The sequence below is a fragment of the Felis catus genome, chromosome E3 (assembly GCF_018350175.1).
Source record: "Felis catus isolate Fca126 chromosome E3, F.catus_Fca126_mat1.0, whole genome shotgun sequence".
NCBI classification, from domain to species: domain Eukaryota; kingdom Metazoa; phylum Chordata; class Mammalia; order Carnivora; family Felidae; genus Felis; species Felis catus.
The window spans coordinates 10,281,538-10,300,439 of record NC_058383.1 but is presented as its reverse complement, the minus strand read 5'-3'; the positions used below and the strand labels follow the sequence as shown (position 1 = coordinate 10,300,439).

The window sequence follows — 18,902 nt, the reverse complement described above, 5'->3', positions numbered from 1 at the left end:
AGAGGAGCTGCGTGGTACAACTCTGGGGGTGCAGAGGGCACTGAGGACAGGAATCGCCACAAACGGGAGTTTGCAAGGCAGCGGGACTAGGTGAAGGAGGACATTTGGGGAGAAGAAACATGGAGGTCAAAGGTGCTGATGGGGGTGGGGGGGTGGAATGCACTTAATTCTAGGAACCCGGAGGAATCCAGTCTGACCAGACCCTGGGGTCGTTGGGGAGGGGCTGGAGAGAAAGGGCCAGAAACCTCTGTCCCAAGAATCACTGAGCCCATCAGGATCAGCAAGGGCATTGGATGCCAGGCAGAGAGGTGCCCGCACACCCTAGGGAGATGTCTCTGGAAACTAAATAGAGGTGAAAGAAAGCAGGGGAGGGGTTGAGGGGGTCTTTGTCAAGGACAGTGGCTAGATCAAGGGAGCCCCTCACCCTCCACGTGGTCGCCACCACGTGGGGATCTTCAGGTCCCAGAGCCCCCAGCACTGTCCAGCACCACGCTCGGTGCCCTGGGGTGGCTGTGTGTCCTCCGGCTTCCCATGGAAGCATCAGCAAGCATGCGTGATTTCGGTTGGAGTCCTCTGTGAGCCCTGGGCACACCGGAGGCCTTTGGACCCCGTGTTGACAACCTGATACACCGCAGGGCTGGCTGGGACAATCTAGCGTGATGGGGAAGTCGCGGTCTTGCGCTGTGGTTGGCGGTAACGCATCCGGCCCCTCTGTGAGGCGGGGGGGCTCCCAAAGACCGAAGCAATGCCTGCCTCAGCACAGGGGTGCTCAGTGAGTGCTCGGGGCGCTCAGTAAGGCAGGAGGCATTCTCCTGGTTCCCAAACGCCCTCCCCCACTCTCCCCTACACACACACACACACACACACACACACACACACTCTGCCAGGGACACACACCAACACAAACAGGGATGGTTTCTGCCTGGACCACACCTCCCAGGTTTTCCTTACAAGGCTCTGAGGAACAGCACACCCCAAGGCCTGTGGGCTGAGCAACAGAGATAACTACCCTTCGAGATTAAGTGCTTTCCTGTGATGACCTCATCACAGCCTCCCCATCAGTAAGGAGGCAGGGTCTCTTCGAGCCTTTGCACAAATGGGTAAGCTGAGGCCGGAGAAGGCCGAGGGCTTGCCCAGGATGGGATGGGCACTCCTCCATCAGAGCCTCCTTAGCCATGGTCCCAGCCCCTCAGCAAGCTTTCTGAGCACAGAGGTGAGTTGGCCAGCTGGCCAGACCCCCACCTTGCCCCGCCCCTGCCAACTTCCTGCCCTTGTCTTCCTGGGACACAGCCAACTGGCACTTGGAGAAGTAAGAGTGGGGGAGGGGGAGCACACAGGCCCTAGAACTTTCCACCTGTGGCCCAAAGAAGTGACTAAGAAGCTGTCCTTCCCTGCCCAGTTCAGCCAAGCACATCAGAGGCGGGGGAAGGGAAGGGCAGGTGCAGGAGAGGCCCAGGCAGAGGGCAGGCCCAGAGCAGGGGAGGTCTGTGGGGAGTCCAGATGGGGCTGTGGGCCCAGGTGTGCAAAAGGAACAGGAGGGGGACCCCCAGGGGACCGTGAGCAGCTCTGCACATGAGTGGAGCTGGAGAGAGATTTGTAGATGCTTGACTTACGCCAGGAGACACTGGCTGGGTCCCACCCACCTGTTGAAGGAAAAACACTAGCAAAAGCCAGACACTTTTCCTGCGTGCGCTCGGGCTCCCTGAGCCTGCCACTCCCAACAGCCTGGACAACCTTTTACTGTGACATCTCTCTCTCTCTCTCTCTCTCTCTATATATATATATATATATATATATATTGCCACCCATCATCTTTGCTTCTGGGCCAAGGAGGGCAAGGTTGGCATTGATTTCTTTTTCTTTCTCCCAATATTTGCTGTATAATTTCATGCCAATAGAATTATACCACACATGCTGGTTTTTATCAAGAACAGTCCTCTCCCCAGATCAGTTCACCCATCCCTGCCCATGCCAGGAGCATCTTGCCTGCCGTGTGACCATGGGGAGGTTGGCTTCATCCCCAGCCTCAACTTTCCTTGTTGTCAAAGGAGGATATCCGAGCCCTTCCCTCTCGAAGTGTCAGACGATATGAGGATGTGAAAATGCCTTGTCAGCAGGAAGTTCAGCACCATGAGGACAGAGAAGTCACCCCCTCAGCCCTGGTCCCACTAACACCAGGTAGGAGCTGGGACTTCTTGGACTCCTGGTCCCCAGAGGCACAGAAGCTCAGCCAAGCCCATGATCACAACACACAGACACACACACACACACACACACACCCCAAACATAACATTTTGATCCTTATAACATCAAGGTGTTTTGAAGAAAAAAAGAAAACAGCCTCACTCTCAGCTCAAAAATCAGTCCAGCGGAAAGCTGGTCCGAAACCATTTATTTCTGCAATAGCTCGCAAACTTCTCAGCCCACAGACACAAGTTAAGATCGTGTTCTTTTTTAACCAGAGACAATGCCATGAAGTTCCACAATGTTTAAATGTCAGTAAGTAGTCTGCAATGGAATGTCACGGTCCCCGGTGAGCATACAGATTGTGTCACCAGGGCACTTCAGAGCCATCTCCCTGGCTCGTTCCGAAGCCGGATCTCCCCGAGGCTTGCGGCAACAGGCCGTCACTTCCAGCCCCCGGCCGGTGCAGACTGGCCGCCTCCTGCGTGGCTCTGGCAACGACAGAGATTTCCCGCACCTTCCCAGTGGAAAGGCTGGGCCCCGGGCTGGGACTTTCAGAATCTGAGGGAGGATGTGGTGGCCCCTGTGTGGCTCTCATCCGGAATAACCCTGGCCCTCCCTGGCTCGAGTCCCAGCTCTGCCACTACCAGTTCTGTGACATTGGGCAACAGAAGCAAACTCTCTCAAACCGATTTCCTCATCTGGGTAAGGAGGGTGAAGGTGCCTCCTGCCCAGGGACTGGGAAGCTCAAGCAAAGACACAGAGTCGGGGCCCGGGAGCACTTGGCCCACTGAGATTCTTCGGGCCACGCTCACAGGGGTCCGGTGAGCCCAGGACAGGCCACCAGTTCCTAGGCTGGGAAGTGGAGGCCTGGCCCTCTGCCTGGCAGCCCGCACCAGCGGCCATCCTCCCCACCGGCTGGGGACGGGGTAATGACAGGCCTGGCTGCACAGGAGGCCTGACTGCCCGGCCTGGCCAGACCGGCTGAGCCTGTGCTACCCCCTGGCTGGGCCCCACGTGGGCTGAGGGAGAGGGTGGGGGTGGAGGGTGGCCCCTCCAGGGAAGGGAAGCCAGGCCACACTGCTGCCTGCTGGCCACCCGGGTAGAGAGATGGGGACATGGATTCCGAGAGAGAGGGACTTCAAGTCCCCTTCATGTGCTTGGTTAGAGAGAGGGTCAGATGGGGGCAAGCGTTCCTTGAAGGGACGTAAACGAATGAGTTTGTTTGTTTTTTAAGTTTATTTGTTTATTTTGAGAGAAAGACAGGGAGGGGCAGAGAGAAAGATGGGGGAAGAGAGGGAATCCCACGCTGGCTCTGCGCTGACAGCTCAGTCCCTCATTCCGATGCGGGACTCGATCTCACGAACCGTGAGGTCATGACCAGAGCTGAGATCAAGAGTTGTAACTGACGGAGCCACCCAGGTGCCCCTCGTAACTGAGCAAGTTTTTAATTACTTCCCATCAAATTCGTGCCTCGGATCCCAGCTTCCCTCTGGAAGGAACCCCATATTTATGTGCGACCTTGATCATCCTTACCATCCCACCCAGCTGTGCAGCCGATCATGGGCCACTCCCCTGCTTCTCAGAAAGATCCATCCCAGGCCCCAGAGATGCGGTGTCCTTCCCAGCCACCCCTGTCCCTCCCCCTGCCCCCCCCCCCCATTTCAAGGCAGCCCTGTCTCTGCTGGATGTGTCTTCTTTTTTCCAGAAGCAGTGGAAGGACAGAACCTAAAGGCCAGGGGGTCCCTGAGGACTCAGCTGACGCCCAGCCCTGCCCCTCTGGAGCCAGGGAAGCCATTTCCACCAGACCCCTCCAATCAGCTGGTCAGCAAATAGTTTTCGAGTACCTGCTACAAGCCAGGCACTAGGCTGAGGGCCTTAGCGTGACGAGAAACCGATGTCTCTTCCTACAAAACCACGCAAGGGTATCATCATTCCCATTTTAGAGATGAGAAAACGGAGGGTCTGAGAACTGATGTGACATTCCAGGGCCACCAGGATTCACACCCGGCCCTGCCTGATTCTGGGGCTTGTCCTCTGCACCCACCCTCTCACTTAATACTCTTCCTTCGTTTCTCCTTTTAGTCTTCCGAGGAGGCTACAGGGAGCTTGGCAGGCCCAGGGCTGGACATGGAACTCAATGGGGAACGTGGCTGGCACCTGCCCTCAAGGCCCACCCCCACTCTGAATAGACAATTTCCAGTATCAGACGGTCTGTATGAACTCTGCAAAGGAAAAGGCCCGCCCCACCCAGGGCCCACAGCAGGCTTCCTGGAGGAGGTGGCAAGTGGAGAGGAGACCTGAAGGGTGAGTAAAAGATTAGAAGTCTATGAAGAAAGAGCTCTGCAAAAGGCGGTGGGGGGGAGGGAGGGTGCTGGGATGGATCTTTCTACACCCAGGGGGAGGGGGATAGGTAAGAGAGGAGGGCCTCCGGTGGGGGCGCTTGTGGAGTCTGGTGCCGGCAGTTGATGGGGCTGGGCTGGAAATCAAGTTGGGCACATCAGGGGAGGCCTTGAGTGCCAAGTTCAGGAGCCTGGAGGCACAGGGGAACCACGGACAGGCTTTGAGCAAGGGCAGGCCTGGCCAGCTGTGACTCGTGGGGAGGTACCTGGGCCAGCGTGGGGGAAGAGAGAGAGGGCTGTCCTGCTTTCAGGGGGACCCTCAGGGCACGGGAGGCAGGGTTTCACAGGGGTGGGGGGAAGAGGGGTGTTTTGACCCAGAACCAGCCAGGACCCCCAGAGCAACCCGCTAGCCCTGGGCGAGGCCTGGCGCTGTCTCCAGTGGGCCCGGGCTGGAGCCGTCCCACCCGGCTTCCTCTCCACCCCCTGGTGGGAGCTTCAGAGGACTCTGGAACCTGGCACCCTTGCTCTCCAAGCAGCCTGGGCAGGGCACGCACCTGCTGACGACAAGCAGAGAAGCTGTCTCTGCTTCTATGACACACCGAGGGGGAGAAAGAAACCAGCAGGCCGACCTGGGGACTCCCAGGCAGCCTGTGAGTCAGGAGTGACAGGCCAAGGACAAAACCAGAAGTCTAAGGATCCTAAATGGCATCAAGCCCCAACCCCAGGTGATTCAGAGATCACATTACCCCTCCCTCCCGGTGTGGAGGCCCCCAGGCCCGGCCTTCCGGGCCTCTCTCAGACTTTCTCCTGCCTCTGGCATGGATGGGGTGGACCCCACCCGCAGACCCCTGGCCTCCTCGGGCCCCTCAAGTCCAGCTGCCAGATCTTGGTCCTACCGCCGGATGCACCCACTGACCCAGCCCAGCCAGCGGCCCTCACCCCCCGCCGGCTCCCAGCTGCGGATGGGTCTAGCCCCAAGGAAGGGCACGCGTCCCGACCTGCCCCATCAGCTGGGTGGCAGGAGGTGGGGAGCCAGGAGCAGCCACGCTTGTGGTTAGGTTTGAACTTTTTTGTTTTTCAATGTTCTTTTTATGGCCCGGCTTAACCTACATGGTTTGAACTTTTGGCGTGAGCCCAAGTATCCACCTGCAGCACCAGTGAATGCCCTCCCTCCCCCATCCCTCCTCCCTCCCTCCTCCCTCCCTCCCTTCCCCATCCCTCCTCCCTCCCTCCCCATCCCTCCCTCCCCCGTTCCTCCTCCCTCCCTCCCCCGTCCCTCCTCCTTCCCTCCCCATCCCTCCTCCCTCCCTCCCCATCCCTCCCTCCCCCGTTCCTCCTCCCTCCCTCCCCCATCCTTCCTCCCTCCCTCCCCCATCCCTCCTCCCTCCCTCCCCCGTTCCTCCTCCCTCCCTCCCCCATCCTTCCTCCCTCCCTCCCCCGTCCCTCCTCCCTCCCTCCCCCATCCCTCCTCCCTCCCTCCTCCACACACACACACACACACACACACACACACACACACGCCTGCTTCTCCCCAGCAGGGCTGGGGGAGCCGCAGATGCCAGCTTGGTGTCACTACCCTCACCCCGCGGCTCTCCACCCCCGCAACCTCCCCAGGCCAGGCCTCCCCACCCAGGAAGTATGAAGCTCCCCACACACACCTAGACACCCACAGGTCCCTCCTGGTCCCATCAGCCATTGCCAGGCCCCGGTTGCCATGGAAACCTCCAGCCTCCAGGCCCAGTGGCCCCTCCAGGGCCTGGGGCTCAGGGGCCTCCCAGCTACACGTGGTGGGGGGGGGAGGGGGGATCAGAAATCATTGACCAGGAACCAGGCAGCCATCACCTAAAAGTTTATCGCCTTCTGTTCCTGGGAACAGTGCTTGGCGGACCACACCGTAGGGCCTTTCCTCTGTCACATGCCCCCTAAGTCATTGCCTCCAAAGGAAGGCACCTCTCCCCCATCCTCCCTGTCTGTCTCCGCTCCAGAACACCAAATCCTAGTTCTTCTTGACCTCGGCTTCTACCTTGGGGTCAAGCTCAAGGAGAGCTTCTCCAGCTTCCCCCTCCACACCAAGGTCACAGTGACCTTGAGACACACACTGGCCCTGCCCAGAAGCCTTCCCGGGTGTCCTGAGTGAGCGAGATGAAGTCCCGACCCCAGGGACCCCTAAAGTCTACCCTAGTCTGGCCCAGCCTTCCTCTCCTGCCACATATCCTAATGTCCTAATGTCCTGGCTGGCCACCGTGTCCGCCAGCCTCTCGTCCCTTATCACCACACCCTGAGCACACTCATCATTTTGCTGCACAGCAAAGCCTGTCCCTTCCTTCAAAGCCCAGCTCTAAGGCCATAGCCTGCTGGCTCACCCACACGCTTGTGATCACCCCATCAGAGCACCTGCCACACTGCGTGAATGTGGTCTCTGCCTCCCGCCCCCCAGCCCTCCCACGCTAGGCTAGGTTCCTCGACGGTGAGATGACCACCTACTCTTCTCTGACTCTCCAAGAAGAGCCCGTGTGTCTCTGAACAAGCATCAACATCTAGCTACTGAATTACTAGTATTTTTTTTAACGTTTATTTAGTTTTGAGAGAGAGACAGAGACAGAGCATGAGCGGGGCAGGGGCAGAGAGAGACGGAGACAGAATCTGAAGCAGGGTCCAGGCTCCAAGCTGTCAGCACAGGGCCCGTTGTGGGGCCTCGAACTCATGACCGGTGAGATCATGACCTGAGCCAAAGTTGCGTACTTCACGGAGCCACCCAGATGCCCCCTGAATTACTAGTTTTACTGGATAAGAGTGAATAAAAGAAAGCAGATATTAATAGAAATAAGTGATTGAGGGGCGCCTGGGTGGCTCACTCAGTTGGGCCTCTAACTCTTTGATTTCAACTCAGGTTATGATCTCACAGTTCATGAGTTTGAGCCCTGCATCGGAGTTTGCTTGGGATTCTCTCTGGCCCCTGCTCACACTAGCGCCCTCTCTCTGTCTCTCAAAAATAAAATAAACCAAAAAAAAAAAAAAAAAGAAGAAGAAGAAAGAAAGAAAGAAAAAAGAAAAAAAAGAAATGCTAGCACTCTCTCGCTCTCTCGCTCTCTCAAAAATAAAATGAACCAAAAAAAAAAAGAAAGAAATGACTGAATAAATAAATAGAGGGAAAGAGAAATCTCCCATGCAGAAAATTTTCAAAACATATATATAAATGCTACTCCTTCATTAAGGGGAAGCATTACCCCTTCCCCTCAAGTGTGGGCTGCAGAGTTACTTTCTTCCAAAGAGGACAGTATGGGAAGGAGGAGAAAAGACTACGTTTATAGTAGAGGAATCTGACATACACTCGTTCAGCCAGGTGATCAAGGTCAACATCAATAGCCATAAACCATGTTGGGAATATACACGCTTGGTAGTATGTGAAAACAATAGCACTTTGCCTCTGGGGTCTTGCTCCCCCCAAAACAATCCCAATATAACCATGAGAAAAACACCAGACAAATCCCAATAGAGGGGCACCTTACAAAATATCTGATCGGGACCCCTCAAAACTGTCAAGGTCACCAAAAACAAGAAAAGCCTGGGAAACCGTCGCAGCCAAGAGAAGCCTCGGAAGAAACAATGACTGGAAGTTATGGGGTGTCCTGGATGGATCCTGGGGGCAGGGGGAAGGCCCTTAGGTAAAAACTGGAAAGCAAAATAAAGTACGGGCCTTAGTTAATAGTGGTCTATCAATATTGGCTCATTAATTGGAACAAATATGCCACATTCACGCAAGATGTTAATAATAAGAAAACTGGTTGGTATTAAAATAAAAACTGAATTTAAAAAATAACAGGGGGCGCCTGGGGGACTCAGTCGGTTAAGCATCCCACTTCTACTCAGGTCATGATCTCACGGCTCATGAGTTCGAGCCCAGTGTCGAGCTCTGTGCTGACAGCTCAGAGCCTGGAGCCTGTTTCAGATTCTGTGTCTCCCTCTCCCTCTGCCCCTCCTCTGCTCACTCTCTGTCTCTCTCAAAAGTAAATAAATAAACATTAAAAAAATAATAATAATAAAAATAATAGGAAAACTGGGTGTGGGGGTTATACAGGAACTCTCTGTACTATGTTTCTCAATTTCTCTCTAAATTTAAAACTGTTCTAAAAAATAAAGCCTATTTTATATTTTTTAAGTTTATGTATGTATTTTGAGACAGAGAGAGAGCATGAACAGGGGAAGGGCAGAGAGAGAGAGGGAGAGAGAGACAATTCCAAGCAGGCTCCACACTGCTAGCACAGAGCCTGATGCAGGGCTCGACGTGAGTTCATGGCCTGAGCCAAAACCAAGTGTCCATGCTTAACTGACTGAGCCACCCAAGCACCCCAATAAAGTCTATTTGAGAAACAAAAGAAAAAAGAAGGCAAGCTAGCTAGCTGAGCCCAAGCCCCACCTCCTCCAGGGAGCCTTCCTGGCTCATGCTTGGGCAGTGAAGGGGCATTGGGGTTGCCAGCAGGCAGGACTCAGTACTCAGTTCTGCTCATGTTCCAGAACCTCTCTGGTGGGGAACGTCCCATTTTAGGAGATGCCTATGTTGAAGTACTGGGCGGTCAACGGTCATGCTGTATTCGTGTAACTCTCATGAACCGCCCAGAAAAAAAAAGTGTGTGTGTAGGGAGGGGAGAGGGAGTGCAGAAATGGAGCAAAGTGCTAGCAAGTGGTGAACCTGGGTGGAGGGTGAGTGAGCGTTCACTGAGCTATTCTTGCAACTTTTCTGTAGGTTTTACTTTTGCAAGATACAAAGTTGGGAGAAAAATTAAGGGACGCGTCAGGAGGGTGGACAGGAGGGACCCACCGGGAACCACATGCACGGGGAGGGAGCAGAGGCCCGGAGGGCAGGAGGGGCAGAGAGGTGGGGGGAAGGTAGGCAGGTGTGGTGAGGGTCTGTGAAGCCCAGACGCTCAGGGCCTGGCAGGCAGGGGTGAGACGCTGAGATACAGTCAGCAGGCGGGACAGGAGCTGCTCAGGCCTGGCCTCTTCATCTAGCCCGTCCCGCCACCTGGCAGGCCAGAGCCCCAGAGCTGCCCAAGGGTTGGGTCACGTGATACTGTCCACCCCCTCCCGAAAACACACATACAAGGGCTCTCCTGGCCCCCGCGTCCCCAGCCCTGTGGCCTTGGGGAATGCCTTCATTCCCCGGCCTCTCCTGACCCCCATGCGTGTGGGATACCCTGGGCTCCCCTGCTGATGGGGAAGTGGCCCCCCCTGTCCTACCTAACTAAACAGCCCCCCGGGGCCTCTGGGACCAAAGCAAGCCTCCCAAGCTCTTCTCTCCCCCATGCTCTGGACAGGCCGGGGAGCTCAGGCCTTGCTGCCTTACAGGTAAGAGTAACTCCCCCAAATGCTCATAGCAGCTCTATTCTGACAGCCAAAAGGTGGAAGCAACCCCAGTGGCCAGTAGCGGATGAATGCATCAACAAAGCAGACTAGGTCCCTACACTGGGGTTACTTTTAGCCATGAAAGAAAGGAGCACTGATCTACACCGCAACAGACGAACCCTGAAAACACTGTGCTAAGTGCAAGACACCAGGTAGAAAGGCCCCATATTGTACGAGTCTGTTGACAAGAAACGTCTAGAAGAGGCAAATCTATAGAGACGGGACACAGGTCAGTGCTTAGGGCTGGCGGGGTGGGGGCAGGGGTAAAGGGTACGGGGTGCCTCTTTGGGGTGATGAAATGTTCTACAACCGCGGTGATGGTTGCCTAACTGTAAATATACTCAAAACCCACTGAATTATACACTTTACATGGGCGGCTTACATGGTATGTGAATTGTATCTCAATGAAGCAGCTTGAAAAACAGTAATTAGCACTTCCCAACTGCCTGTCGGGTGCCAGGCAGGCCGCACGCAGCTGCTGTTAACCCCCAGGAAACTACGATTTGGTGCTGGCGACGCGTTCTACCCACGAAGAAACGGAAGCTTGGAGCAGTTCGGAGATCTCCCCAGGGACGCAGGCAGGACGTGAACCCAGAACTGACGGGGGCCAAAGAGTGTGTAACCACCACCACAAGCATCAGGTCTGCTCCAGCTTGTTTCCAAGATGTCACTGAACCCCCAGCTCGCTGGAGCTGGGGAGAAACTCAGAACCCCACAGGCCCTGCCTTTGAGAACTGTAGGCAGGCTGTGGACACGCGGGAGGGGATCAGGCCTGGCTGGGGTGAAGGGTGCGGGAACACAGCAGGGTAGTGGAAATTCCGGCTGTCCATCTGTCCCCCAGGGGGTTGGGCCCCGCCGCCGCACCGCCGCACCGGCCTGCGGCAGCGCTCCCGCGAGTCGCCCCCGTGTGTTTGCTTGTGGGAACTGCAGCCTCCGAGGGGCCGCGCGCCCTAGGAGCAGAGTTTTGAAAATCTCTCCTGCGCTCTGGTGGGTGCAGAGGAAGGGACAGCTGTGACCCGAGGAGGTGCGATGGGGCTTTCAAAAGTGCCCCCAGTGGGGTTCAGTGAAGGGAGGGCGTGCAGTGCCAATGGGGAGCCCATAGATGGCTCCCCAGATTTTTCATCATGATGCTAAATAAAAGATGACCAGCGCGGGGGTGGGGAGGGGCGGCCAGGGTGGCCTCGGCTGGGCAGCCCTGAAGTGGGCGCCCTTGGGTGTCTCAGAGGGCACAGCATGTGTGGCCGAAGCTCTGAAGCAAAGGGCGAAGAGGTGACCATCCAGGGCAAGACAGTGAGGTCCACAGGAAGGGGGCAGCCCACACCTGATGGGGTGGCCCCAGGAGCAGGGGAGGGACTGGGTCTGAGAAGGGTGAACCTAAAAAATGAACTTGGGGATGAGGGCGGTCTGCTGTCCGTCCAGAGGGGCAGGGAGGAGGGTAGGTAGAGGATTGTGTGCCAGCCTGAGAACAGGAGGGGGGTGGGCAGGGGCCCCTGGGTGACGTGGACTCCAGAGTCACAGCCCCTGCCTCCCCTCCCCCAAGCCATCACCCCCGCAGCCACAGTCCTGCCACCTGGACCTGGAAGGTTGATGAAACCCTGGCTCACTTGTTGGTGGACTGGAGAGGCAGCCCGGCCAAGGACAAGCTGGCCATCTCCCGGACCCTGCCTCCAGCCCCTCACCAAGCCCCTGCCTCTGATCCCCACCTGCAGCCTCCCCTGGCCCCCCGGGGAGAAAGAGTTTGGGGAACAGACAAGGCCCAGAGTGGAAGGCTCAGTGCAGAGAGAGGAAAACCCTGAGGGGCGGGTTCAGGCCGCCTAGTGCCAGTAAGGCTGGGTCTCATCCGGGCACCGCCCTTTGGCAAAGCTTCAGGGCAGCCCCCAGGCTGGGTTTCAGTAGACTAAAAACGGAAGAAGCCCCAGCAGGGCACGGCCTCTTTATGGCTTTTGGTGAAACCTGGCCCTGGGGACAGGGAAGAAGTTTCCCGGGCAGGTGGGAGGGAGGAGTGACTCATTCCTCACTCCCAGGCTCCATGACACCACAGAGCATTGGAATTAGCCAGAAGCAGCCAACCGGGCCGGGCCAGTCGGAGAGAAAACAGCCCCAGCCCCACCCTGGCCACTCTCACCTCCCACCTCCCACTGCCGCCCACAGGAAGGGACAGAGCACGCCCGGAACACAGTGGATTCCCTGGATGAGAAACACACACCCTCTCACACAAGCACAAACACACACACACCCAGAAGTAAACAGCCACCATCCACAGACACGGGCACGCACGTCCAGGGGGTCCCAGGTTCCCACCAAGAGGCCCGCCACCACTAACGCACAGCAAAGCACGGCACCCAATGGGGGTAGAGACCTGCTCAGAGACACAGCCAGCCCCGGCTGGCCCAGAGCCAGTTCCCAGGTAGCCAGTTGAAGAGGCTCCGTAGGGAAAGAGAAGGAAGAAGATAAGGCAGCGAAGGTGGAGGGGATCCCGAATCAGGGCGGTCACTGCTGAGGACTTGGGTTTTAGACGCCCAGGGCTAGGTCCTGTTGGACCCCACTGTCCAAGAATCCCGGGAATGGACGGCACCTTGGCTGTTTCTGCCAGCGCAGCCCAGCCCTGGCGTCCAGGGCCAGGACCCCCAGGTTGTCATGTTTTTCCACCCCAGACGGGCTTCCCAGGGCAGGGCCTGTGACCCCTCAGAAAATTCTCCCCAGAGGCATGGCCATGAGCAGAGAGCAGGCGTGCTAGATGTGATCATTTTTATTGAAAGCAACAAACACTGGCAATGCGTAACTTAAGTCAAAAAGATAAGTATGAGTCTGGGTGCCTGGGTGGCTCAGTCGGTTGAGCATCTGACTTTGGCCCAGGTCGTGATCTCATGGATCGTGGGTTCAAGCCCCACGTCGGGCTCTGTGTTGACAGCTCCGAGCCCAGAGCCTGCTTCGGATTCTGTGTCCCCCTCTCTCTCTGCCCCTCCCCCGTTCATGCTCTGTCTGTCTCTCTCTCTCTCTCTCTCTCTGTCAAAAATAAATAAAACATTTTAAAAAATTTAAACAAAATCAATAAGAAAAAGACAACCTAATAAAAGACAGACAAAGGCTATGAATTGGCATCTTATAAGATGAAGAAGTTGGAATGACCAATGAATCTATAAAAGGTCTTCAATGCATTTTTAAAAAAGGAGAGGGGAGTGCCTGGACGGCTCGGTCAATTGGGCATCCAACCTTGGCTCAGGTCATGATCTCAGGGTTTGTGACTTCGGGCCCCACACCACATTGGGCTGGCTGCTGTCAGCATGGAGCCCACTTCGGATCTTCTGTCCCCCTCTCTCCCCCTCCCCAACTTGTGCTCTCTCTCAAAAATAACATTAAAAAAAAAGGGTGTTCAACCTCACTAGCCATCAGACAGATGCAAATTGTAACAAGTTAGCATTTCACATCCACAGAAGAACAAACGTTTAAAAGTCTGACACTAGCAAGTATTTACCGGGATGTGTAGCAACAGAACGTGCCCACATGCTGGAGAGAGTGTTGGTTGGCACAACGATTTTAGAAAATCATTTGGCAAGACCTCTTAAGGTGGATGGTGTGTAAACCTTAGGACCCAGCATTTCCACTGCTAGAGGAATTCTCAAGGCGTGTGTGCCTGCAAAACAAGGAACAGCTCACGTGTAACAGAAAAGCAATTGGAAACAAACCACCTGCTCATCATCAAAAGAAGAATGGACATGAGTTGTGACATACTCACACAACGGAATCCTAGACAGCAATGAAAAGTGAACGAAATACTGACACACCCAACACCATGCAGGGACCTCACTTTGAGTTAAAGGGGTCAGAAATGGATGAATACACACAGATTCTATTTATACAAAATGTCAAAACAAGCAACAGTCATCAATGGTGAAAGAGGTGACCATCTCTGGGGAGACAGAAAAAGAAGGGACACCAGGGGTTATGGAAATGTTCTCTCTCTTGATTTGCGTGGTGGTTTCCTGGTACGTGCAAACATAAATATTTCATCAAGCTGTCCTTTTAAGATTTGTGCATTTTAGGGCCCCCTGGCTGGCTCAGTTGGTAGAGCATGCAACTCTCGATCTTGGGGTTGTGAGTTCAAGCCCCATGTTGGGTGTAGAGATTACTTAAAAATAAAACCCTCGGGGGCGCCTTGGTCGTTCAGTCGGGTAAGCATCTAACTCACGATTTCTGCTCAGGTCACGATTTCATGGTTTGTGAGATCGAGCCCCACGTCATGTTCTATGCTGACCGCACAGAGCCTGCTTGGGATTCTCTCTCTCCCTCTGCCTCTGCCCTCCTCCCCTCACGTGTGCACGTACATGCACATGCTGTCTCCCTCCCTCTCTCTCTCCCTCTCTCTCTCAAAATAAACTTTAAGAAAAAAAATTAAATCTTTGGACAAAAAACAGTGTGCCTTTTATTTTTTTTTAATTTTTTTTTCAACATTTATTTATTTTTGGGACAGAGAGAGACAGAGCATGAACGGGCAAGGGGCAGAGAGAGAGGGAGACACAGAACCGGAAACAGGCTCCAGGCTCTGAGCCATCAGCCCAGAGCCCGACGCGGGGCTCGAACTCACGGACCGTGAGATCATGCCCTGGCTGAAGTCGGACGCTTAACCGACTGCACCACCCAGGCGCCCCACAATGTGCCTTTTAAGGACCTCACTGAATGTATTTTAGGACGAGAAAAAAAGAAACCACGTGGCGAAAGTCTCCGTAAAAATGGTAAAAGATAAGCCAGGGTCTGGGAGAAGATATTTGCAACAAATGATTAGCATTCAGAATACACAAATTCTATGAATCAATAAGAAAAGGACAAGCATTCCAACAGAAAACCAGGCAAACTCCGTCAATAAAGTAGCCCACAGAGACAGCACTGAAATGAGTGATAAACAAGCGGGAAGATGTGTGATGTCACCAATAACCAGCGAAAGGCACACGAAATAATGACATGTCACTTGCCACCCGCAGAATGGCAAAAACAAAAGCAAACACAAACACAAACAATAAAGGGTCTGACTCTAGCCAGTATGGCAGGGGTGTGCAATAGGAAGTCTCCAACATGCTGGACGGAGTGCCAATTAGCACAACAATTTTCGAGACTCATCTGGCAATATCCGGTAAGGCGCAAGGTGCATTTACCCTACGACCCAGCAATTCGCTTCCAAAGAAACTCTCGGGCATATGTACCTGTAGGCATTTATAAGGACGTGCCTCGCATCGTATTTGTAATAGCAAAACAGTTGGAAGCAATCCAAATGCTCGTGGAGAGAAGAGAGGTAAACTGTGGTACACGCGCAGGACGAAATGCTACACAGCAGTTACAGTGAATGAACTGGAGCTTCTTGTAGAAACGTGGGTCAGTTTTGAAGACGTACGGTCAATGAAAAAAGCAAACTGGAGAATGGTATGTGCAATCGAAGACCATTTACGTAAAAATGTTTAAAACGCCAAATAGATCTACGTATTGTGAGTGGACGTATACGTAAGTAGCAAAAATATAAAACCTGAACAGGAAGATGACGTATCCACATTAGGACAATGTTCCCTGGAAGAAGAGAAGGGAATGGGATAGTGAAGGGGCACAAAAGATTTGCTAAATCTGAGTGATGGAGTCCCATGGGGGTTTCTTATATTACGCTTCCCACGTTCCTGAGTGTGTGAAATAACTTTAAATCTATGTTTGAGGGGCACCTGGGTGGCTCAGTCGGTTAAGCGTCTGTCTCTTGATTCCGGCTCAGGTCGTGATTTCATGACTCGTGACTTCAAGTCCCACATCAAGCTCTGTGCTGACACAGTGCAGAGCCTGCTTGGGATTCTCGCTCTCCCTCTCTCTTTGCCCTTCCCCTGCTCGCGCGCTCTCTCTCAAAATAAATCAGTAAACTTTGAAAAACTAAAAAATAAAAATATATGTTTGAAGGGGAAGAGGGAGCGCCTGGGTGGCTCAGTCGGTTAAGCGTCCGACTTCAGCTCAGGTCATGATCTCACCGTCCGTGAGTTGGAGCCCCATGTCGGGCTCTGTGCTGACAGCTCAGAGCCTGGAGCCTGCTTCGGATTCTGTGTCTCCCTCTCTCTCTCTCTTACCCTCCCCTGTTTATGCTCTGTCTCTCTCTCTGTCTCAAAAATAAACATTAAAAAAATTTTTTTGAAGGGAAAGAGGGTAACTTTAGAGTATAGCAACAAGATGATGGATTTCTTGCCGCAGATCTCAGGCTGTGCCTTCCCTGCTTCCCTCCACAGCTCAGCTTTGGAGGCTGGGCCAGCACTCTTCCCCCATAGAGATGGCTTCACCTTCCTCCCTGGGCCTCCCGGCCTTTGGCCCTGGAGGTGGGCTTCTCTGAACATTTATCGGTGGTGACGGCAGAATGTAGACGCTCGGGAGGGTCCCTGAGCTACACAGGCACTGCCCGTGCTTCCCTCTGGTAAGCGTAGTCCTCCATGGAGGACCTCCATGGTCAGAGTCAATCCCCTCATCCACTGTAGTGATTCGCTTTTGCCTGTTCTCGTAGGGCCACAAGGAACCTTAATGGCCAGGAGGCCCCCTCCCTTCCAGTGTAGTGGGTCTGTTATCATGAAGTCCCCCACGAGAGCATTCCTCCTTTGGGTTAAGAAAAGACTATTAAGAGTGGACCATAGGGTGTTCCTCGGGTGATTTTGCCCCTCCGCTCTCGGATCCACATACACCAAAATCCTGGGGACCTAATTCAGGCCAGGCTTGATGTCCCATTCACAAAGCATGACCCAGAAGTACATAGGAACTCCCTACCCCACCCTTGCCTTTTGAAAGATGTCCCAGGTATGGAGATCTGTGGTCCACTGCAACAGATGAGAACCGCCTTTCCTCTCCTGTCTTCCCCTCTCACACCCCACAGCTGATCCTAAGCAGATCCGGAAGCTTCTCCCCAAACCTCTTTGCCACCCCCAGAGCTCTAAAGAGCTCTGTTCCTCTCCTGCCCATCTCGACACTTAACTTCGTACCTCCCCGTCATCTTTCCCCTAGTAAGCACTTTGTCCTTCTGACCCATGAGATGGGGGACAGGTCCTGTCTCAATGATTGAGTCCTCCTTGGCAGACCAGAGGAGGGAAGAAGTCCGCGAACGCACACGCGTTCCGCCTACAGGAGAAACGGCATCTGCCAGGCAGCAGTCCAGCCTCCCAGGCTGTCGTCTCCTGGGTGGAGCCACCGCTGTCTTCAAATGGCCATTTCATCATCCTGCAAGGCCAGATGCTTCTAGGTGGTGGGGTTTGTGATAAGAGCGGGACTTCCCAGGACGTTACCCCATGCGTCTTTTGCTGTGAGGCAACTTCCAGATCAGAAGCAACACGGCAAGGATTCACCAGCATAGCGTATGAGGCATTAGTAAGTTCATGAAGGGCGCGACGGGCAACAGCACAAGTAAAGCAAATACAAATCCCAAATGAGCACCCGTCGGGGAAGAGACACACTATTGAGATCCTCCCCACAGGGGTCTGGGGTGATGGGTTTGCATCAGGCTCGGTGGTCCCTGGGGAAGGAGAGGACCGTACTGGTGCTATTTTTGCTTCCAGTGGGCACTGGGGACAGCCTTCATGAGAGAAAGCCACGCGTGGCCTCCCTGCCTGCCGTAGTGGCCTCTGTGGTCACAAGCCCATCAGGCAGGCACCGGGCTGGCCGGGGGAGGAGGCTACCGGGCACCCACTGGGCTGCTCATTAGCCCACGGCGACAGGACTCTCCTTTGGGCTGGAGCTCAGAGTCAGGGCACCAGTGCCCCAGGACTGTGCTGATAGGGGAGGGTGGCCTCTGTCGGCGATAAGGCAGAAAACACTAAGGGTTGAGTAACCTCTGATAGAGCCCTATCTTAAATCAACTTCTCTCTCCTTGGGCCTCAAAAGCTGCTTTGTTTACCTTTACGCTGTTTGGATGAAGATATGATAAGGTCCCCAAGGCTTACATAAACTTAGAATGCACCAGAGTCTTCTACTCTCCGTTCCCTAAGAGGGAGGCTTCACGAGGGGAGGACACAAGACCCTCCAGGAGCCGAGGACCAAGGTCTCACAGCCCTCTCTCTGCCGCAGTGCCCTCAGCCTCAGCCCATCCCCACTGAGTTTCCCTTGGGTTTCTTTCTTTTCCTTTCCTTTTCTCTCATTTTGGTTGCCAGGAAGGGATCCAGGGCCCAAACCGAGAGCTACAAAAGCTAAGCCAGGTATCTCAAACTCAAGTGGTTACAGGGGATGGAAAGATAATGAAAATGCACGGTCAGAGCTGAGTGAAAGACAATAGTGGGGGCTTCGACTCGTAAGAAGATGAAGTAGATTACATTTCCTTATTCCTTCTGCCACGTGCAGCTAAAACTCCTGGACTTTATTCTATTTTATTGTTTAATGTTTATTTATTTTAGAGAGAGAGAGGGCGAGGGAGGGAGTCCAAGCGGGGAAAGGGCAGAGAGAGAGGGAGACACAGAATCCGAAGCAGGCTCCAGGCTCCGAGCTGTCAGCACAGAGCCCGATGCGGGGCTGGAACCCACCAACCGCGAGATCATGACGTGAGCCGAAGTCAGATGCTTAACCGACTGAGCCACCCAAGGCGCGCCCAAGCCCCTGGACTCTACAGATAAAACATAACTGAGAAGATTGAAAGGTGGAGAGAAAGCAGACCAGCTAGGAACCTCTAGACCCAAGGACGTGCTATGCCTTATTTGTCACCATCCTGCTAGCCACCTTCGGGCCCCTTATAGAGCATGGTGAGTGCCCTAGGCTTTCTTTTTCCTTCATGAATCCGAGACATGGAACCGAAGAAGCAGACAACTGGAAGACACCAACGGGCACAGACAAAGAAAAACCCCCAAAGAAAGCTCTAGTCGAAGGACCAGAAAAGGGGCAGCCTAGAAAGACAAAGAAATTTTCGACAATAACCACCCTACGCCAGCCAAACGCCAGGGAAAGACTGATGCCAACCAGCTACACACTATTTGTGTAGCCAGGTAG

The 18,902-nt window shown here is 54.3% G+C and overlaps 1 non-coding gene across 1 annotated transcript; it reads left to right on the top strand.

The window, feature by feature from the left end:
• The first annotated feature begins 12,743 nt into the window (after positions 1-12,743).
• On the top strand, positions 12,744-12,828 carry TRNAQ-UUG. Its single transcript is given in 2 exon segments — positions 12,744-12,780; positions 12,794-12,828. It is a non-coding gene; the product is annotated as a tRNA-Gln (tRNA).
• The last annotated feature ends 6,074 nt before the right edge of the window (positions 12,829-18,902 follow it).